The sequence below is a fragment of the Stegodyphus dumicola genome, chromosome 1 (genome assembly GCF_044657685.1).
Source record: "Stegodyphus dumicola isolate Sdum_Otavi_A_Nest chromosome 1, ASM4465768v1".
Lineage (NCBI taxonomy): Eukaryota > Metazoa > Arthropoda > Arachnida > Araneae > Eresidae > Stegodyphus > Stegodyphus dumicola.
In genome coordinates this window covers 181,378,979-181,401,614 of record NC_140768.1, presented here as the reverse complement: position 1 = coordinate 181,401,614, position 22,636 = coordinate 181,378,979, and the positions used below count along the sequence as shown (strand labels likewise).

Genomic DNA, 22,636 nt, shown 5'->3' with positions numbered 1-22,636 from the left:
ATTAGAATTTAATTTAATCAATTGATTTAAAAATATCATTACATATATATATATATATATTTCTTAATACAGCAGAAATAATACACGAAACGTTCTACTACATACATTTCTGGTGAAAGAGGAAAATGTTTCATTAGAAATCATGAATTAATCAAAATAATTTTAAATATAAATTAAAGCAAAATTTATAAAAAAGAATTTAAACAGATAAAAATAACGTAAAATTTTATATCTAATACAACACAGTTATTTTTGTTATTTTATTATTTTATTTAACTTGAAATCATTTACAATAATTATTCCTTAATTCCTTTTCGGTAACTTAATTTTCAACAATTTTTGTTGTGGTAAAAATATAGTTTGAAGCTGCAGGTGTTATTTTTTTGTATCAGTCTTATTGCTAGAATTTTTAACTTTCTCATTTGCATTAATTATCTAAAATTTTGCTTACTGACCTACCTTAATTCTTTTTGGATAAACTAGATTAAAGAAAAGCAGGTTTTCTTTTTCAAAAATATTTCAAACTTTCTTTGCATTTCACCATTATGGTTCTTTCTTTGAAATGTATTTATTTGTTTATTTCAAACAAGTTTACAGTTCTTCTTCTACATTTTAAGATTTTTACTTTGGTATTTGCTACAGATCTTTTATTATGCTTTTTATTTTCTTCATTGCTTGTCCACGTTTTAATATCTATTTCATTTCTTTAAAAGAGACAGCATCATGGATTAATTTATTGATTAATTTTATACACTTAACTCTTGGCAGGCAGCAAATTCAACGCTTGTAAGAACATTGTTAGTAACATAACAACCTAATTTCTTTATACGTCTTTTTTACTTCCTTGTAAGAAGTAAAAAGGAAGTATTGTAATCGCGAAAAGTTTCAAGCATCATATTTCAACTCAAATATCCATTTTCACCGCTATCGAATGCAATTTAAATATGTTTTTGGGTAACATCTGTGCGTAAGAACAGAATAAAGTGCTCTTTTCCTCCAAAAAAATTATAAAACTGCTTTAAAATGAATTCTGAAGAAAATTTTTCTTAGTGTCTGCGGGTAAGTACGAACGTATCTCACATAACTCAAAAACGAGTAGCCTCAGAACGTTGAAATTTTGTATATAGAACTGCTACAACATGTAGATGTGCACTCGTATTTTGGTTGTAATCGGCCGCACCAAAGGTATATAAATATATGTATAGTGGCTCCCAAAAGTGTTCGTACATTTATGATTTTCAATGAAATATGGCTCTATCCATTAATTAAAAGTAAACGTTTTGAATGAGATTTCAATAATAAGAATCTATAATCTATTCGTAACAAAATTAGATAAAATATTTTTTAAAATAAGCGTAACTTTATTTTAAAGAATTTAATAATAAAAAAATGACAAACATTTTATCTCACAAAAGTCTTCGTACACTTCAAAAAAATCTTTACATATTAGTAAATATTTTCATTTTTCGTTAAATTATTATTCCTTTAGCATCCACAACAGCTTTTAAACGTCTGGGAATAGATTTTATAAGTTTTTTGGTAATTTCTGTATCAATGTTCATCCATTCTTCCATCATGGTTGTTTTGAGTTCACTTTTCGTTTTGATGTCGTGTTTTCATACTCTAACCTCCAGCTCTTTCCAAATGTGTTCTATGGGGTTTAAATCTGGCAACTGAGGGTTGTTTTCAAAACCTGTGGACAATTATAGAGACACTACAGGCGAACGTTGAGAGCCGTATACTTAGAATCGTTATCATGATTAAAAATAACGTTGTTTCCAATATCCAAATTTTGGGCTGATAATTTTAAATTGTCTCTTAAAATATTTAAATAAAGAGAATGATTCATTATGACATCAATAAATGCCAAATTACCTAGTCTTGATGCTGTCATGTCCCCACATACAAGAACACCTCCACCGCCATGCTTAACTGTTCCAACTAAGTTCTTAGAATGAAGTTCCTCATTTTTCTTCTTCATACAGTTATTCGACCATCGGAACCAAAAATGTTAAATTTGATTTCGTCAGCAAATAGGACATTATTCCAGTACGTTCCGAGTGTATTTATTATTGATTTTGCGAATGAAAGCCTAAGCTTTCTGTTTTTTTCACTAACAAATTTTTCTTACGGGCAGAACGCTCATGTAATCCAGCTTCTCTGAGAACTCGTAGAACAGTTTAAGGTGAAATTGAAATAGAAAACTTTGCATTAAATTCTGCAGAAACTTTTACAGCACTCAAACGTGGGTTTTCACAAATTTTCTAATAATGAATCTCTCATCACGTTTAGTTAACTTTCTCGGTCGACCTTTTCTTACCTTGTTTTCAATCCGATTTTCTTCTTTAAAGCGTTTTATCACATACTGCATTGTAGAATGGGATAAATTAATTAATTTAGAGATATTTCGAATTGATTTAACACTACTGTGGTAAAAAATTATAAATTTTCGAATGCTGTTTGTAATTTCTTTACGACTGCGACCCATTTTTTAATGATAAATAGAATATTATGGAGTAAAAATAAAAAATTGAAGCAAACGATTTTTTAAATGCCACCACAATGCAAAAATTTAAAAAAGCGGCAAACGGTAATTCTAATTTTGATTTTATCCAAAAATATTTCAGTGTACGAAGACTCTTGTGAGATAAAATGTTTATCATTTTTTGATTATTAATTTCTTAAAAATAAAGTTTCGTTATATTTAAAAATATTTCATGTAATTTTGTTACGAATAGATTATAGATCTTATTATTAAAATCTCATTCAGAAAGTTTACTTTTAATTAATGGATCGAGCCATATTTCAATGAAAATCATAAGTCTACGAACACTTTTGGAAGCCACAGTACAGGAAAAAAAACCTATTTTTTACAGACAATTCAGTATTTCTCATTCAATTAATTCAGTTCTCACTTCGGCTTGTCGATATAGCCTAAGTGATCGATCACTTAGGCTATGTCGATATATCCAGTCTGTTACTCGGCTCAGTGATCTCAGTTTTTTTATTCTTATATGTTTGTAAATTGTGCATCTTTTGCTTTAAAAATGATTGAATTATGTTATTCTTATCTCCCGGTTAAGGTTTTTATGCGTTTAGTAAATCTGTCTGCAATATTTTTAGAATTATCAACAATTAAAAAGTTGTTTAAGTGCCTCTAAGCTTAATAATTTTTTTTCCATGGCGGCCATTGCTTGTTTACGTTTGAAACAGCAGAATAGTAGATTTGTTGCCAATCTAGAGAAATTAAGCTTCTCAATAACAAAGATAACGGCCTTCTTTTATTATAGCGAATTAAATCATGCTTAATCCATTCTGGAATTTACTCGAGGAAATAAGAGTTTAAGATTTACTTCAAAATTTTCAATACAGACATCTTGAGTTTTAATGTATTTTTGCCTTGTCTCGACAGAGAACTGAATTAATTGAATGAGAAATACTGAATTGTCTGTAAAAAATAGTTTCATTTTTTTTTTGTTGTTGTTGTTCTTTGCTTAATTTCTCTTATACATCGTTTTAGATTTATTATAGTATTTGAATAGAACATGTGGCAAAGATTAAATAATTCTTAAGATGATATAAATTTTGTGCATATGAGTTAAAAAATGACGAAATGTAACGATTTTAAGTGAACCTAGCGACATAGTGTCGCTATGGTAAACAAATATAGTGAATTGTAAAGATTGCATTTATTCTATTGTGGTTTATGCGCTATCGACGAAGTAGATTTAATTTAATCCAATATGTTTAAATGAAATGCAAGAAAAAAATGGGTATAATTTAATATTCTGTAGAAGGAAGTCATGTGGTGCACACATCAGATTTTTATTCACGTGATCTGAATTTAAAGGAATTACAGAAATGTAAAAATTCTAATTATTGAAAGTAAATATTCTAAACTTGAAAACTGATAGTACCGTGATGCAGTTTTCTCAGAAAGGCATTATGAGATCTTTTAATGAAGAAAGATATTACTTGTATTACCAAAATACTTGCATTTTCACTGATAGATAACGTTTCTGTTGTATCAGAAGTATCCCCCCCCATATATACTACAACAAAAATTAGTATAAGGTATATTACAGAATAAAATAGAGGGATATATTGATGACATTAGATTAGTATGATTTAATTATAATCTTATAGAGTCATTAGGCTATGTCGATGCAAGAATGTGAAAAACGTGCACTATCCTCTCCGAGATTCAAATCCGGACCTCCTGAATACGCGTCCTTCCAGTTACACCACGAAGACATGCGGAAAGGAGGAAGAAAATACCTTATATACTCCTAACTTTTGAAGAAGGAATGGGGATTAGATAACCCAGTCGCCAAATCCTAATGGTGACGAATTATCGTCCACCATCTTTTAATTCTGGCGTCATCTGTAGAATTATTAGAAATTTTTCGACGTCAGAAAACTGGAGACATCTTGAATTGCCCTGTCTGGGATTCGAATTCCGGACCTCCCGTACACCTGTTCAGCATGCTTCCAGTTATATCACGAAGGAATGCGAAAAGGAGAGATAAAATACCTTGTAAGCTTTATTTTGTTAAAGTAAGTTGTAAAGTCCCCCGCTACAGTTTTCATTTGTTCAGAATTTTCACTACTAATAGGAAATTATTCATATTTATAAAGCAGTTTTCATAGAATTCCTCTTATTATAAGCTTTAATTGTCAATAAGATATAAATGTTAATCTCTCTTTGAAAAATACTTGTAGTATTAACTTTAAGAATTTTCGTATAATTAGTAAATTATTTGATTATGTTTTATAAATTTATATTTTCTTAATTTGTTTATTCAACGTCTGAAATTTATTATATAAATTTCTAATTACGTAATATATATTCGTTTATGGAAATTAAACTCATTTAAAAACGCGAGTAAAATTATCATATAAATTTCTACACACACTTCTAAAACATCTAACACATTTTATTCTACGACTGCCAATCATCAACAATATTACTGAATTATTCCCATGGCCTTATTTTTCAAAGAAATAAAGGGTTTTACAGAACTTAAATCCAATGATGCAAAATGTTTCATAATACTTTCAGCTGTTCATTTTCAGTAGTAGAAAATAAAGGTGAGAAACTGCTCTCTATTTTTACAGATACTCCTTCGTCCCTTGCGTGCGGCGATTCTCTCTGACGTGTAAAGGGAAGCAGCGGAGGGATACACCCGACTGCGCGCGCATCTCTGATGTGGATGAAACTCCACAATATGGAGGACATAGCTCTCCTCAACTAAGTGCAGTTTCTATGGCGGTTCTATCAGTGTCCAGAAAAATTCTTAACCTACCGCAAGGCATAACATCTCAGTGAAGCGGTGCGTGGTATGTACCGTACTGGTACATTTCTTCCTTTTATATATATTATGGAATAGTAGGCTGAAAACTGGATCTCTCACAAAACTGACGAAATAGTGTTGTGAAGTGAGTGGAGTCTTTAAGCCTAACTCAGCATTCTTTGATCCAAAAGACTACGGGCATCAAAAGAGGGCCCTCGGGGGTCGGGGGCAAGTGCCCTATTCCTGGGATATGGGCACGGAGCACTCGGACCAATTCCTACCGTACAAAGGTACGTAAATGTACTTTGCGTTGATATTATCTACCGGTTGATCTTCTATTAGTCAGTGAAGCGTGAGATTTAACGGCAGGGAGTTGAGAAGCTTGTTGCGATAAAAAGAACTATGTTATAAACAAACTCTTTGGCACATAATACACACATAGAATTAAACAATATTAAGGAAAAAATATACAGTATTATTTTTAAGCAACATTTTAAGAAATTCCATCGTGCTAATACTTGTTTCATGTCATCATTTCAGGTTACTAGATTTTTCTGACGGACATTACCTTAAATGAGTCTACATTAATAAATAAATAATAAGATTTTGTTTTAATTTAGCAGCTAGCTAATTTATAATTCTATTGAATCTGATTTTTTAAAATGGGAAATAATTTGTATCACCGCAAAGATGTTACAAACTGTTGCTCTTGCTATAATTATTTTATGGAAGAAGTATGCATTGTATAACGATTTATTATTCAAATAATCTAAAGCTTAAGAGCAAAAATCAAGAATTGAATGATTTAAAGAGTATGATGATTTCCTGTTATTATATCTTTTTCACGTCGAAATTATTTTTATTAATTTTCAAAAGGCAATATTGGCTAATGTTCAAAATCACAAAAGCATACGCAAACTTTATTGTTGCAGTGCCCAAAAAGATGAATTAAAAGGGAAAAGATAAAAAAACAGGAAATGCTAACACAAAACCTTTACTTATATTAAAATTTTAAAATTGTTCGTAAATTCCTAAGTGTTAAAATTTCTTCCCAGAGTTTCTCAGATAAGTAAGTAAGTATAAGATACTGTACCTATGATTAATTTCATTTCCGCATCGAGAGCTGCTTAAATTCGTATTTTGTTGTATAACTTTAAGATTAATTTTTTAATTACATACTAGGTTCAGGGTTAATTTGTATGCAAATCTGCAGTGAATAAATAAAGAAAGAGCTTTGGTGTTTGAAAAATGATTCTTAGCTTTTAAAAAGCCGTTTGACCTCGTATATATGTATTGAATATTTTTATTGATCCTTTATGACTTAATATTTTCAATTATGGTAATGTTAATCTTGTTTTATTTTATAATTTTAGAAAATAAAAAAACAAGTTATTATTATGCTGAATTACTTCGAAGTTGTATGAAAATAATTTGGCTGATTTTTGTTTTAATCTCAGTTTTTGTTGGTAGTAATTTCTTCTATTGCTAGCGAATCTTATTTGTATGAAATATCGCCTTTAAATGTGAGTAATATTATTAGTTTTATTTATTGCAATTTTATGAATGTAGACACAAAAAAATTACACAGTAGGTAGTGATCTGATAAATAAATCATTTGAAACGAAATTCGAAATTCGAATTTAAATAATTAAATAAAATTATTGAATTTTATTTTCATAATAGCATAACGATATACTTAAAAATTACACAACTTTGCAAGTTAATTTTGAAATCAAGTTCTTTGGTAGACAATAATTTTTGTTCCAGCAAAGGAGCGCAAAATTTGATTTGATATATATTTTTATTGATTAATTGAAATAAAAGCCTTTATTAGTAGTGCAATGTATTTAAGAGTATTTGGAGTATTTCCATTTTTTTCCTTCTTTTTTCGGTTTTCCATGAAATATTTGCAACAAGACACTTCAAGAGAGATATTTATTTATTTTTTTAATCTTTAGCATGTATGAATTTCGTTTTTCCTAATAGATGAATTCTAATAGTATTGAACTGACTACCTTCCATGAATAAATTTATTTTTATTCACATGCTTTGTTTTGAAAAGGTTTTTACAACACAGCTGTCGATAAAATTACTGTTATTTGTTTGTCCTGCTTATACTGTTAATTTTTTTCAGGAGAAAATAATAGTTAAAATCGAAGCAAAAATTTCGAAACGTGAAGCAACAGGCATTTTGTCAAAATAAAAATAGGAAATTACTGGAAAATTCTGATTTTTTTATGTGCACATAATTTAAAATAATGCTGAAAACTAATCATGTTTAAATTGCTATAGATAGGAGGAAATGAGAGAAAAAGTACAATCATATTTTTAATGAAATCAAAACATTTCTATCACATTTGAATTTTATGTAAATCGTTGTTTACTTCAGAAATCTTTCGACTAACTTGCCGCGTCCATTAGTTGGTGTACTATCCCACACGAGTTACTTTTAGGTGTTAAAATAGCTGAAATTTTCTAGAATTGCTTCATTTTGTTTCATAATAATAATAAGAAAAAACGTATTCAAGATATGGCTAGGCCTCGTTTTTTGTTGGCTTTAGTTTTAAGATATTTTACTGACTTTTTTAGAATTTTTCGAAGCTTTATTACTTTAAACTTTCTTTCCAAAGTTAACGAATTTCAGAGAGAGTAGTATTTTTTTAAAATCTAGTTCTGATTCGTGTCGATGAGGCTTGATTTCCAGGTACAATAAATAAACGTTTGATGATATTTCTTTAGTACTAATAAGAGTACTGATGACAGTTACAAATAATTTGGAATTTTGAAAGCACTTTTCACTAAATTAGAAAATATTCGCCATCTAGTATTAATAGGATTGGGAAAATTCAGGAATTTGAGGACACTACCAGCCTCAGAAGTTTTTATATTTGGGTACAGCTACTAAAGTTATTGATCTGTTTGTGATGGTATACAAGTTGGAGAGGCCCCCTGTTGATACTGCGCTCAAATACGTCGAACTGTTTTCACCTTAAAGTCGAAAGATGTGATTATTTTTTATAATAGATTTTATTCTGATAACCTTTACTTTCAATGATTTATTCAACTGATTTTTTTTCTTACAGAAATGAATTTGTTTCAAATGTAAGAACTTGACACAATATAATTTCCTGTAACTTAATTTTTGTTTCATGAGTGGAAGTTCAAACGGAGTGATACAATTAATACCTTTATTTAGTTTTATTATTTTCCAGAAATATATGTCATTACCTGAGAAATCACTTAAAAGATTAGTTTTTTAAGAGGAACTTCAAAAAAAAAAGTATTATTAATAACGAGAAAAAGTAATTATACTGTTGAATTTGTGGTCTAAGAAGAATAAAAATACTGAACGTTTTACAATATAAGATTGTTAATATTGATAAGTAACTTTGTAATAGTACATATTAATAAGTCTGAGAAGTTCTAGTCTTCTCTTTTTAATGACTAGTCTAAAAGCAGCAGATTTTCTACAGAGAAATAACGCGATGTTTTCTGGACACAGAAATAGTTGAAACTGTTGAAATGTTTGTTTCATAAGAGAACTGAATTCTTTCTCTACTTGAAACTGTTTCAAGAAAAATAACTGTTAACATAACTGAAACACTTCTCATTAATATTTTCATTATTATAGACTATTATATTGTCATTATATAAAATATATATTATATTGTTATTATACAGACTGTTACTTCATATTTCGGATGAAAGAAAATGATTTGTTTTTGTTTAATTTCATCTTAATTCTGAAATAATGTTTCATTATTCTTTCGCTGTGTGGTACTAGAACAACTTTACTCGAAAACAGTGGAGAGAGAATCATTTTGGATAACTAGAGTTCACTATTTTCTGTAACTAAATCTTGAAATAATTACCTATAATTATTAAGAAACATAAATTTATGTTACATTTGATACTTATTTCAAAATACAGTATTACTACAAATGATTCATAGGATTTAAAATACTATATTTGATAAGGCATTCCAAATGGACAATGATATAATAATATACAAATGGACAATGATAACTACATGAAATTAAGTCAAAATTTAGTTACGATATTGTGATTATTAGATTTTTATCTTCTTATACCATGTGGTGCTCAAACGTCGGCAAACGCATTTGCAATGTTCTCTGCTTATAGTCATTAAAGTGAATGAAGTGCTGTTCTGGGGTTTCTGTTGTGTTGTTGATTGTTGGAACACATTAACATTGTCTATAACATCTCTCAAAGGCCAAAAATTGTTGGGGATAAGGTCGGAAACTTTTGATGCTCATTTGAAGAATGACCACCTTTCTCATCATCCTTCACCTTCCTCATTTCGATCATCCAGTAGTGAAATACTTCTCTGTACCTGTGAAGTGAAGCCTCATCTTGTTGAGCATGATAACTTCTGAGTCATCTTTCATTTGAGGAAATAGCCGCAACTGCAACAATTCAAGGTACGAAATACCGCTCAGCCATGGTCTTGCAATACTTGCATGCAGTTTCACAATTTGTATCTCTTGATAGTATAATCAACTGGCTGCAACATTTGTAGTACAAGAGGCACAATTTCAGTTGCATTTGCCATCGAATCGTTCAAGAGAATGGCTGGAGAATAGAGAGTTTGCAGCTATTGTGATTTGTTGATTCATGAAAATTGCACACTGGGGCAATTTTCGTGAATCAACAATTGATGATTCTCCCATTGGAGTAATTTACCATTCTACCCAAATGAAATGTTGCTTCTTTGCTGAATGTTACACGCGTCTTGCAAACAATCGTCTTGCAATACTTCTTAGCGCAGTTTCACAATTTGTATCATTTGATAATATAATTATCTGGTTCAAAATACTGCAGTGCAAAAGCAATTTCAATTACCATTACAGAATCGTCCATGTGTTTCTCTGGTGAATACAGTGTTCACTGCTAACGTGATTTGTTGATCCTATAGACTACGCTTGAAACTCTTAACTTTCTTTATTGTTTGATCTGAAACGCTTGGGCATTCGAGCGAGCAATTATTAAAAGCTGTTGTTAAGTTTTTACTTTTTCTATATTTATAACTTTTATATTGCTGAAGTAATGTGCTATGAAGGAATTTACGAAATCGCAGATCGATGGCATTTTGATTTAAATTTACGAATATTAACAAAATAATAAAAGCAACTTTTAAAAAAGAATAATAAAAACAGCTGAAAAGGAAAACACACAAAATATCTCCAAAATACCCAAATAATCAAAATTTTATAGTTTCAAAATTTCTCCTCTCCAGAAATTTTGTCAATTAGTAATGCGGGGGGGGGTATTGAATAATTCTTGTGTAATTTACCAGGATCTTTGCTCTTATGGTTTTTAACAGTTAAACAATACGCAAGTAACTCTTTTGGTAGAGCAAATTCTTAATTGACAAGATCGCTCAACAAACATAAGTGTTTGAAATCTCCTAACTAAGGATTTGTTTGATTATGAAATATATGTTTGTTTCTAAAGACTTATACATTTAGAAAAGCATTAGTTTAAAAAACAGAGATGACTTATTTGGACTCACTGTTCTCTTTATTTTTTTCATATTTCGTTGAGCTTTAAGCTACAGGTTTACATTTTACTTTGATGTAAGATTTATGCTATTTCTGCTCGTATGTATCCAACGCATTATCATTCGAACGCATTCGAATGCGTCAAGCGCATTATGTCGAATGGCATTCGAATTTCTGTAACATGCATGTTTTAGTAATAATAGTCTTTCTAGCACATTAAACTGATAAATATATCATTACAGAATGAGAAAATGGTATTTATTAGTATATTTAATATCAGAATTTTTAAGTTCTGGCTTCCGAGTGAAGTTTAAACCTTTGATCTCCTGCTTCTCGTGACAAGCCCACTTTGCTGAGCCAGTTACCAAGCCGACAGTGGGTTTTGATGTTTTTATATATCGATTCATTTGTTAATTCGGCAACGCTGGTTCATTTCTGCAAAGGATTGGATCATATACTGCTTTTTTTTCATCATCTCCCAGTGAAGAACAACAATGGTGGACGGGTTCCAATTATTTCAAAGCTGTCATTTCTTGATGTTAGTTTGAGCACAAGCCCGTGTGTAAGAACAGCTGACGTACAGGAAGGCCTTTTTACCTTGAGTTAAAACCCTAAATGATCAGTTAGGTCAGTCTAAATGATGAGTTAAACCCTTCAGGAGATCAGGCTACTCTAAGTCGAAATTTATAATGCTGACATCTAACTCCAACTAACTGGTTATTTTATATTTATCGTTGAGATTGGATGATTTAACCTTAAACTGTGAAATATGTCCTACAGTTAATATACCTGATAAAGTGCTTCTTAGAACATAATGTTTTAAACTACTCACTTTCTGCTTAATGATTTTTGGTTCAAAACTGCCTGTCTCAGCCAGTTATTTATTCAAACAAAATCAGAATTCATGCGTAACAGAGTAAGGTGGAAATAGGCCATACGAAATATAAAAAATACTAATACGAAATAATATATTATACTTCCACTGTGCCGTAAAAATGATTTCTAACGTTGAAAAGATACATTTTCTGGAAAAATAAAATCTTTCTCCTATACTTTTATTGATTCAACAATCGAAAGAATCAATTATCGCTTTTCGCCCTCACTTAATAAACTTTATCTTGTCCACATAATAATCTATCTTAAATGAAAGAAAGTGGGATTGATATCAATAAAAGACTTCTTTTCCATTCCGTTAATTGACAAAGGTGTCTTTTCTTGCGTACATAGTAATTTGCATTAAAATTATAATAGCGCAGGTTAGCTGCTGCTTGCTTCAGCTCGTATGTTGCCAACATTTCCAAGCTTTCTTGCCAAATTATTAGTTAAGGCTGCTCCAGATTAGTTCTGGAGATATGTTCCCTTTGTTTTGCCTGAACTTTGTTTTCCTCCTGTATTGATTTAGCTCGGAAGATTGTTTTCCTCCCAGATGTTTAAGAGTTAGAAAATTTATTGATTTAACTCTGTTATGTCTTCTTGTATTGATTTAATCCTGAAGACAGGAGTCCGAAAATGCTCAAATGTTTTCTTTTACTTGAACTCCCCTAATACATTTCAAATTTGTGTTTTTTGAAAAGCTACTTATCTTCTGCATCTACTTGCAATAATGACATTCAGGAACAAATAACTTATTTTACAAATGAAATTCATTTCTGGTAAGATGGAGGAGAAACAAGGAAACGATTGAAATAAATATCTTTTTGCTTTTTTTTTTTGAAATGCGGTGACGGATAGCAGTGCCCCTGTATATGCTAGGAACAACTATAAAACAAGAGCTCAGATTTAATAAAATATGAGCTAGAAATTAAATTTTAAAAATAAGTAATGGCATCTAAAAATAAGACAAAATAACGTTTATTTAAAAAAAACTTTAGAAATTAGATTTTACATGCCAAGTATATAAATAAAATACTGGTTAGATCTGTTAATGTCTGGGAGGTCTGTTTTAGTCTGAGTAAAGAACCATGTTTAATGTGACTGAGATGATTCGTACAATTAAATTATAAACAACAGTTTAAAAATATTGAAAAGAATTTTAAATACTTGAATTTAATGAACCGAAAATGTTATTAAATAAACTTACATACTGAATGTACAATACGAAATTTATATTTCTGTACAAATTGATTATTGAAGATCGTTTTTTGCTGCTTTCAGTTTCGTTTCGTCATTTTTTAATACATTTTTCAAACATTGTAAAATCTACCAAAAATGCTCAAAATTTGCAAATAGTTATCGAAAGAACAAAGGAAACTAGAAACAAAATTATTGCATGAATTAAAGAAATAGTTTAAAAATATATAAAAAAAGAAAATTTGAAAAGTTTCAGATTTTAAATTACGTCCAAAAAGGCTTTTTCTGTTGCAAAGGCGTTTTTTTTTTTTTTTTTTTTTGTCTGTTACCTTTATTTATTAAAAATCACGTTCTTCGCACTTAAACCATAAAATCCAATTCAACAGCAATATCGCAAAACAGTTTTAAATTGAGCATGTCTACAATTTCCGATACAGAGTCCACGAGCTGGAGATAAAATTTTTTTTTTCCTGTACAACGTTGCCATGGCTCGCTTTGAAATCTTTCAGTTTTTTAATCAAAAATTCGTTAAAGTTTTACAAAATATGAAATTGATAATAAAACAAATATCAAATTTCAAATTTGGACTTCCACATGCCCATATTCACAGTAGGATTACATCATTCAAAATTCTATGGCTGTAAGTACCGTTGTTTTATCACAATGTGAGAAATATACATAAATTTATGCAGATTTTTGATTATTTAATTTCTTCAAATATAATGCAGGATTCTAATATTGGATGGCAACAGTTTGAAAAGTGAAACGGACATTTATAATGAACCATCGCAAAACGAAAACAATAGTCCTTCAGGGACAAAGCCCCTTTGGACTAAAAATAAAATTAAATTAAAATTAAGCAAATAGTTAAAAATATAAAAATAAAATTTAATTAAAATTAAGCAAATAGTTAAAAATATAAAAATAAAATTTAATTAAAATTAAACAAATAGTTTAAAAATATAAAAATAAAATAAAATTAATATAGTTTAATAAAGAAAGTATTAGAAGGCACATAAAGAATTCTGTCAACAGAAAACGTAATATAAAAAGATATTAACATGTGATCATTGAACGAAATTAGATGTAATGTTCTAATAAAAATGTGGCTTTTAAAGTTATATTAAAGCTAAAATATGTTTTGTGTGTACTTCAAAAGCTATATATCCTAATATGTTCATTGAATTAGTAAATTTGAATTGAATTAGTAAGAAAGGAAGTAAGAATAGAATATCAATAAGAAGGAACAAAATAGTTAAAAAAAATTAGTAAGAAAATTACAATAGGGTACAATAACCTTCACTCATCTGTAGCATGATGAAATTTAAATGGATAAAAGTAATTTATTAATGAAATGGCATGAAAATTTAAAAAGACACAATACACTGGTGTGCAAAAATTAAGGACGAGACGGTTTTTTCAATATAACTTTGTACAAAAGCTTTCCAAATCAACATGTTTAATACCGTAAGATCCCCAATACGTAAGGACATGAGTAATGTAAGCAACACTTACTAAAAGAGAAATCAGAGGGATAAAAAGAAGCTTTATTGAAAACGTAGCATGGAGCGCAACGCGACTGAAGGCCGAAACATCCCTGTGATGGGTGTCCAGCAAGAAAAATCCGGTCTTTAATAGGGGATATGATCTCCCCTGACTGCTAGGCAGGTTTCACAGCGTCTGCCCAAGCTGAGAATGAGGGTGTCAATGAGTTGTTGAGGCATTGCTGCCCATTCGTCTTGCAGCGCCAATCGAAGCTCCGGAATCGTTACTGGTGGTAAGGTACGAGCTGCCAAGCGTCTGCCTAGAAAATCCCATACATGCTCGATGGGATTGAGATCCGGAGATCGTGCCGGCCAATCCATACGTTCAATATCCTCACTCTCCTCACTCTCTAAGAGCTGCTCTGCAGCTACTGTGCGATGACATGGTGCATTGTCGTCCATGAAAAGGAAATGCGGACCCATAGCGCCTCTAAAAAGACGCACACATGGAAGAAGAATCTCGTTACAATAACGGGTCCCGTTGACTTTCTCCGCTCTCTCCAGATGAGTATGCGATGAGAATCGCTACTCAGACTGAATCTGCTCTCATCTGTAAAGAGTACTCGTCCCCATTCATTGTCTCTCCAATTCCGGTGTTCCAGGCACCACAGAGAACGCCTTCTCCGATGGGCAGGCGTTAGAGCTACACACCGTACAGGGCGTCGTGCAAACAGACCACCACCGTGCAGTCTGGCCACGGTAAAACGCGATATCGGTCGTCCAGTCGCCTGTGTCGTGTGTCAAGCGATTTCTCCCGCATTCTGCCGCCTGTTTCTTCTGGCCTGTAAGGCAATATACCGGTCATCTGCGGATGTGGTTCCTCGTCGACGACCACTACTAAACCCCCGGATAGCTGTTTCTGTAGTTTGAAATTGTCTCCAAAGTCGTGAAACGATGCTGTGAGCAATTCCGAACTCTGCAGCCACACTTGTCACACTGCGGCCTTCCTCCAACTTCCCAATGATTCGACCTCGGGTAAAAGCATCCAGATGTCGTCTAACAGATTGATTATTCGCCATTTCTCGCTGAGGCAGCAACTCGGTGTGATTTTAACTGCTATGCGGCGTGCAATCTCTTTGCCAGAAATACTGATCTTACACCGACAACATGCTTTATACTACTCAGACACTCCCCCATTACGTCTACCTGCATAACTGCGCATGTGCTACCGCACATCACCTTACTTAATCTCCTGATTGGTCTTTCTGTCCGCTCTGCCTCTTCGTTCAGCTGATATGCTAATTTTTCGACTTCGTCCTTAATTTTTGCACACCAGTGTAAATTAAAGTTACTTGAAATACAAAAATTTATACAATAAGTCTTGACATAGATTATTGCATATATATATATAAACAAAAGAAAGGAATATTAAGAATCCTACACCTAGGCTGCAATGATTTAATTAAGCATAATCGTAAAAATGAAAGGGGAATACTCCTATTATAATTCCAATATTTCAAAGAAAATAAAGAAAGCTGATAAAGAAAACTAAGAATTGCAATTTGAAGTCCAAATAATTTCTTATTAACAAATATTTAGAGGTAGAAAGAAAAATTAAAATTCAATTAAACTAAAAATTAAAAGTTTTAGAAAAATTGTTTAAAGCATTTGAAAAATTTTACAAAATACTTGAAATAGTAAAGGAAAAGCAGCAGATGGAAAAATAATTCTACAGGCATTGGCTAATAGTAATGGAAATGAATACTAATATGCAAAAATTGCAAGTAATAATTATTAGTTATATAAAGAAGATTACATAAAAATGATCAATAGAAAAAACAGCGAAAATGTACTGACTCTTCAGGGAAAATTAGCTTCTTTCACATTCTTCACACTCTTTCCAACCGTTCAGACATTCGTCCTTGCTATGAATAGTCAAATTAAAAATTTAAAAAAAATAAAAAATCCAAAACCTTACAAATTTTATATTACGAACAAAGAGCCGTTTTCCACGTTTTGTGTCTTATCTTTACTTATTAAATATCATGTTCTTTGGACTTAAACTATAAAATTCAATTCAACAACAATATCACAAAATATTTAAAAGAGCGTATCTTTAGAATTTACGATACACAGTCTCATGCACTGGAGAAAAAAATGTTTTTTTCAAACAGTGTTGCCATTGCTAGCTTTGAAATGGTTGAGTTTCTTAATCAAAAACTCACAAATGCTTTACAAAATATGAAAATAGGTAATAAAACAAATTCCCATTTTGTGCTTTCAGATGCCGACATTCTAAAGGAGAAGTACGTTATTCAAAATTGGATGGCTCTAGGTACCGTTGTTTTTATCACAGTGCGAGAAACATACATACATTTATGCAAATTCTTCATTATTTAATTTCTTTAAATATAATACAGGACTCTAACATTTGGTGGCAACTATTTAAAAAGTGTTCGTCGTTTATAGTGAATCAACGTAAAATGTCAAAATGAAATTAATAGTTTTTCTGGGCAAACTAACCCTTTCGTCTAAAAATAATACGTAAATATTTAATTCCCCAAATCAGCTAACTCATATGTAAATCACGAATTCCTCTACGCGATGTAAACTAATTAAAAAATTATTTGGAATATCATATAAAATAAAAAGACGTTATTTAAATGCTAAAAAAAGGTCAAAACAAAACGCAAGAATCGAATCAATGATGCGATCAAAACATGTAAAAATAAAACATGATAATGCAAATGCAAACAAAAGGAGTACACGTTATATTACAAAAATATTCAATTAAATGAAATTGTCACATTTCAAGTAACAAATTAGGTCAGAATAGTTTTAAAAGCTAAAATGTTACTCTCTACATCGTGCTAGTAACTAACAATGAACATTGTTTTCTTTCCTATAATACCAAGGGCAGGCGTGTTTGTCAGCAGTGTCCGGATACAAGATAACAGTAAAAATTAGTTTGGTGAAAATGGTAGTTATGGTATCGCTAGAATGCGACTTAAAATAAATTGGCTCTGTGTTTGTAAAAGCTTAGAAGCCAGAAAAAGGAATATTACAAATTTATACGTCGTACTATTTTACATTTGTACAACAAGAAATTCAAGTAAATCATATCGCAAAATATATCAGAAATTGAATAAAATGTCGAGAAAGTTTAGTTAGGTGGCATAGTTTATACCAGAAGCTGCTGCCACCTATTACCGAATTTAGCTCTCTCTTTTTACTTGCCCCATCTTTTTTACTGCTTTTCCTAATGCTATCGTATGAAAATCACGAGGGAAAAATTATGCGAATAGTTTCATTTCCGAAGGATGCGGTTATAGTAATAACAAAATAAATGAAAAGTATTCATTGTGTAAACTACCGGTAACTATCAGAATACTAATTATTTAAAAGAAACCTGCATTCTAACAAGAAACACAATAATATTTCATTACGCTATTTAATGTGAATTCTAATTTCCTGTACCTTGAATTCCGCTTGTTGTTATTTCCCAGTGTTAAATTCCTGCAATTTAATGCTGCTGAAGCAACTCTACCGTTGTCCTTCCTTCAAGCCTTGCCTGCCATATTGGATGTACGTCTCTCTGCGCTCTCCCCTGCCTCAACTTCTCATCACCGTCGACACTTCGAATGGACGTACTATCATATCCTTTGCCTTCGACAACACCGTTCGAAAGCTTTATTTTGCCTTCCGTCACCTCAATATGGCTTCTGCTTTAATATTGGAATGTTTATCGTTACCTCCCTTTGAACTTTAGCTCTTGTATTTTGAAGTCCTACTTACATGTTACGTTCCTACAAATTTCATAGTATGGTAGAGGAACCCATTTCTCGTGGCCTTTGGCCAACTAAGCAATGCTGCTAGTTAAGTCCTGTCTGGGTAGCTTTCAAGTCATCGCCATTATCACCGTTGTTATCGTCATCGTTACCATTCGGCAGTCCTCCCACATATATCTTCAGAACCACCAAGAATACTGAATATCACCATTTTATGAATCACTTCATTATTATCTATTTATCAGTTAGAGCGCATGTACATAAATTCTGCAATAATTAATTAGTAAGACGATAACAATACTTATGTGGATGAATCCATTTTAAAACTTAAGGTAGCTTATTTTCTAAACGCCTTGAAGAAGGGAGAAATTACTTGAATATTTAAAAAACTTCCAGAATCTTGTGCTGAGTTAAGGGGGAAAATACGCGAGCAAATAAAGCTTTTTCTTCTTTTCACATTAATTAATCTTCTTGGAGATGATGAAGCCGAGCGAGGATTTTTCAAAATGCTTTTACGTTTTGTTTAATTAGGAGTAAGTTCTGTTAAAGCTTTAACATTAACGAGATTGTCATTAAATCTGAAACATGTGCAGTCAATGTAGATCTGGTTTTGGAAATATTGTTCATCGAGCTGAAAGCTCGTTCAGCTTAGCGCTACAAGTGGCAGCGGTCTCTCTAATGACTTAAGCTTGATGCTATTAGTAGCTTTATTCAAAATGTTTCCTGTTATAAAGCCATTTCTAGGATATCCCGAAAATTGATTATTATTATTTTATGGTTTATTATGAGATTTAATATTTGTATCCTTTTATTCCTTCTGGCCATGGAACTTCTACTGACAGCAAACATTAAAATTTGCATTTAATTCTTCAACGGTTGAGTTCTTCATCATGTTGATATGATGAAATCGAAAGACGAAAAATATATCAGTTATTTACAAGACAAAAGTATTATTAATTTTTAGTGGAAATTTAGGAGAGCAAACAGAAAATTTCTGGCAAATTCCCAAAAAATTACAAATGACTATTATGATACGATGTTGTCAGAATTGTAAATATTGAAAAATTTATAGAAGAGTTAAAAATGAAAAACGAAAACAGTTATATACATCACACTTTGAGTTTACCTTTTATAAAGAAACTTTTACTTCCGTCAGATAGGTCTAAGAAAATGTGCTTGGAAGAATTTTGATTTAGATGGAAAAGAATATTTATATTGCAATATTACACTAGACTTTAATATACGTTTATATATGTAATATACAAATATGAAAGATCAAAAACTCTTTTTAGTTTTCCATGCCACGGAAACTCTTCATGAAGCATAAATAATTTTTCTAACCATTTATTTACATATATGTATAAGAACTAGTTTGTGATAGAATAATATATATTATTAATAAAAGTAATAAACATTATAAAGTACATCTTTATTAAATTTACCTGGCTTAGTTGGCAATTATCGGCATTTACCAAGAGATATATTTATTATCCGTTATTAATAATATTGACCAAATGATGCAGATATTATTCATATTAACCGATTATTATTAAACAGAACTATATTTATTACATGAACCGCAACATATATATACTAAAGGTACGAGGTAGGCCTAAATATATACAATACCTAAATACTTAAATACCTAAATATATACAATTAGGTTAAAGTCAAGTATTGGCATAAACATGACATATGCAAGCGAACCGCATAAAAGGAACATAGAAGCAGACTCAGGTTTTTTTTTCTTTTCTTTAAGGAGTAAAATTATTCTCCGTCTTTTTTATAAAGCGTAGGCATGCTGGTTGATACATATAATACATATTTTGCTAAATTTGCACTTTAATATATTTTCTGTTGCCATGAGGTAAGAAAAAGACATTAAGACATCAAGCAATGGAATACTGTACTATTCATGAAACGTTTGAAAACGATACCCAGCTTTTATGGAAATTCCTTTGTTCATTATTGGCAATTTAAATTTTCGTGGTTTAGTTTAAAATTATTATTATTACATTAGTATTTTTTTAAAGATGGAAATTTTGGTGTACGATTTTTTAAATTATAAAAGGTATTTTGTTTCATCAGAAAAGGTGATATTTTTGCAGTAATTCACTTTTATGTTTCGATAATCTATTCCTCAGTTTTAAATTTTCGATGTATACAAAATTTAAATGCATATATTAAGTACTCAAAATATAACACTATAATCAGATTCAGGTTTGGGGTATTTGTCTGTTTGTATTTATATATTTTACTTGTGCTTTTAACCATTTTTGTTTCATAGAAAATTTATATACATATAATACGATTCTAAAATAGCATCAGTATTTACTGCTTTCGATTTTTCAGACTTGATCCGTGCTGTTTACCTTAAGCATCTAATGCTTTATTTATTCATCGATTCCAATATGTTGGTTATAGCGGTGTTAACTTAGCAATAAGAGTATCACTGGCCAGTTTTACACTCGGCTATTTTTGCTGTTATTTAAATATTTTTATTTCAGCTTCATTTTTTTTCCCTGGAGATTTTTAATCCTCAGAAAAAAAATGTACATCTTCGTTGTTTATCTCTCTTTTTAAACAAATATTTAAACATTTATTTCTCAATTTATAATTACGTTACGTCTTTAAATGTGATAAAGTATCTGTGGATATAAGAATGTAAAACTTGCAAAACGTAAACATTAAAGTTACATGACGTTTACTAATTAAAAATGCATAAAGATTAATAAACATATTCTATAATGATAAAAAATATAATCTAAATATTCCCTTGTAAACAATTTCCAGATTTTTCGCAAACAAAATTATTCCAAACGCTAATTAGCATTAAAAGAAAACAAAATGAAAGCTTTTAGATTTTATATTACGCCCAATGGGGCGTTTTTTTTGTGTGTTACCGTTATTTATTAAATATCATGTTCTTCGCACTTAAACCAAAAATTTAGCAACAAAATAGCAAAACAATTTTAAAATGAGCATATCTTTAGAATTTCCCAGACACAGTCTCGCACGCTGGAGATAAAAATGTTTTTTTATCTCCAGCGTCCTTTATTTTCCCGTACAGTGTTGCCATTGATCACTTTGAAATCATTTAGTTAATCAAAAACTCGTAAATGCTTTACAAAATATGAAAATAGATGATAAAACAAATTCCAGGTTCCAAATTTGGGCTTTCAGATGCCCATATTCGGATAGAGACGTACATTATTCAAAATTTGATGGCTCTAGGTACTGTGTTGTTTTTTATATATATGTTGGGTATGTGCTCAGTGATGATTACAAGATGTACACAAACATCTTTTATTCTACATTGCTCATCCACTATTCTATATTACAGTTATGATTAAAGATAATAATAGATACAGTTACAGTTACATATATAACACCTCCCTTTTTTTATAAAAAATAATAATGATAGTAAAATTAAACATATTCTTTTAAATAATATGGTTTCTTGACAGTCCTACCAGATCGAGTAAGATCGTACCAGATCGAGTTTCTCTTTTATGTAAACATGATCTCCTATTTTCAGTGGTTTTAACGGTCTTGCATGCCTATCATAATAACTTTTTTGTAAGGTTTGTCTCTTCAGTAAATGTTGTTTATGGTCTTCATATTGTTTAGCTTTCACGAAATTCTCTTTTATAGGCATCAATCCATTTACTTTTCTTCCAAACATCAATTCTGAAGGTGACTTAATTTCATCTGAAATAAGAGAGTTGCGATATTCCAGTAATACTAAATATGAATCCTTGTCGTCAACTACAGCTTTTTCTAACAATCGCTTGACGATTTGTATATGTCTTTCAATCATTCCATTAGATTGTAGGTAATTTGGACCTGAAGTTCTGGTTTCAAAATTCCATCTTCTTGCAAAGTCTTTAAATTTCCTGCAATTATATTGTGGACCATTATCCAAATATACTATCTTCGGAATACCATGTCTTGCGAAAATTGATTTCAATTGCTTTATCACTGCTACACTTCACAAATCTTCTAAATGTCCAATTTCAACATATTTGCTAAAATAATCTATAACTATTAGATAATCCTTTCCTTGAAAGTAAAAGAGGTCTGTTCCCAATACTTCCCATGGACCATTAGGTATTTCTTTAGATATCATTGGTTCTTTATTATTAGCGTTTTGTAAACTTAAACATGTTTGACAATTCAGTACCAAATCTTCAATTTCTTTCGACATACCTGGCCAATATAATATTTCTCTTGCTTTGATTTTGCATTTTACTACTCCTAAATAACCATAATGAATTCTGCTTAACATATCTTTTCGTAAACTTCTTGGTACAACAACAAAGGAATTTTTAAATATTAATCCATTTGCTTCTGATAGTTCTTCTCTAAAGTTAAAATATGGTTTTGCCAGTTCTGGAACGATACATTTTTCATCTGGCTATCCAGTTTTAATTAATTTTCTTAAAACTTGTAGTTCTTCATCTTTTTTTGTTTCCAGT

General features: G+C 30.7%; 1 protein-coding gene across 1 annotated transcript in view; it reads left to right on the top strand.

Annotated features, from left to right (window-relative positions):
- Positions 1-5,212: 5,212 nt before the first annotated feature.
- Positions 5,213-22,636, top strand: part of LOC118194170 (uncharacterized) — a 195,772-nt gene continuing 178,348 nt past the window's right edge. The window contains exon 1 of the mRNA XM_085823453.1: positions 5,213-5,584. The gene's annotated coding sequence lies outside the window, so the exon portion shown is untranslated. The remainder of the gene's footprint in view (positions 5,585-22,636) is intronic.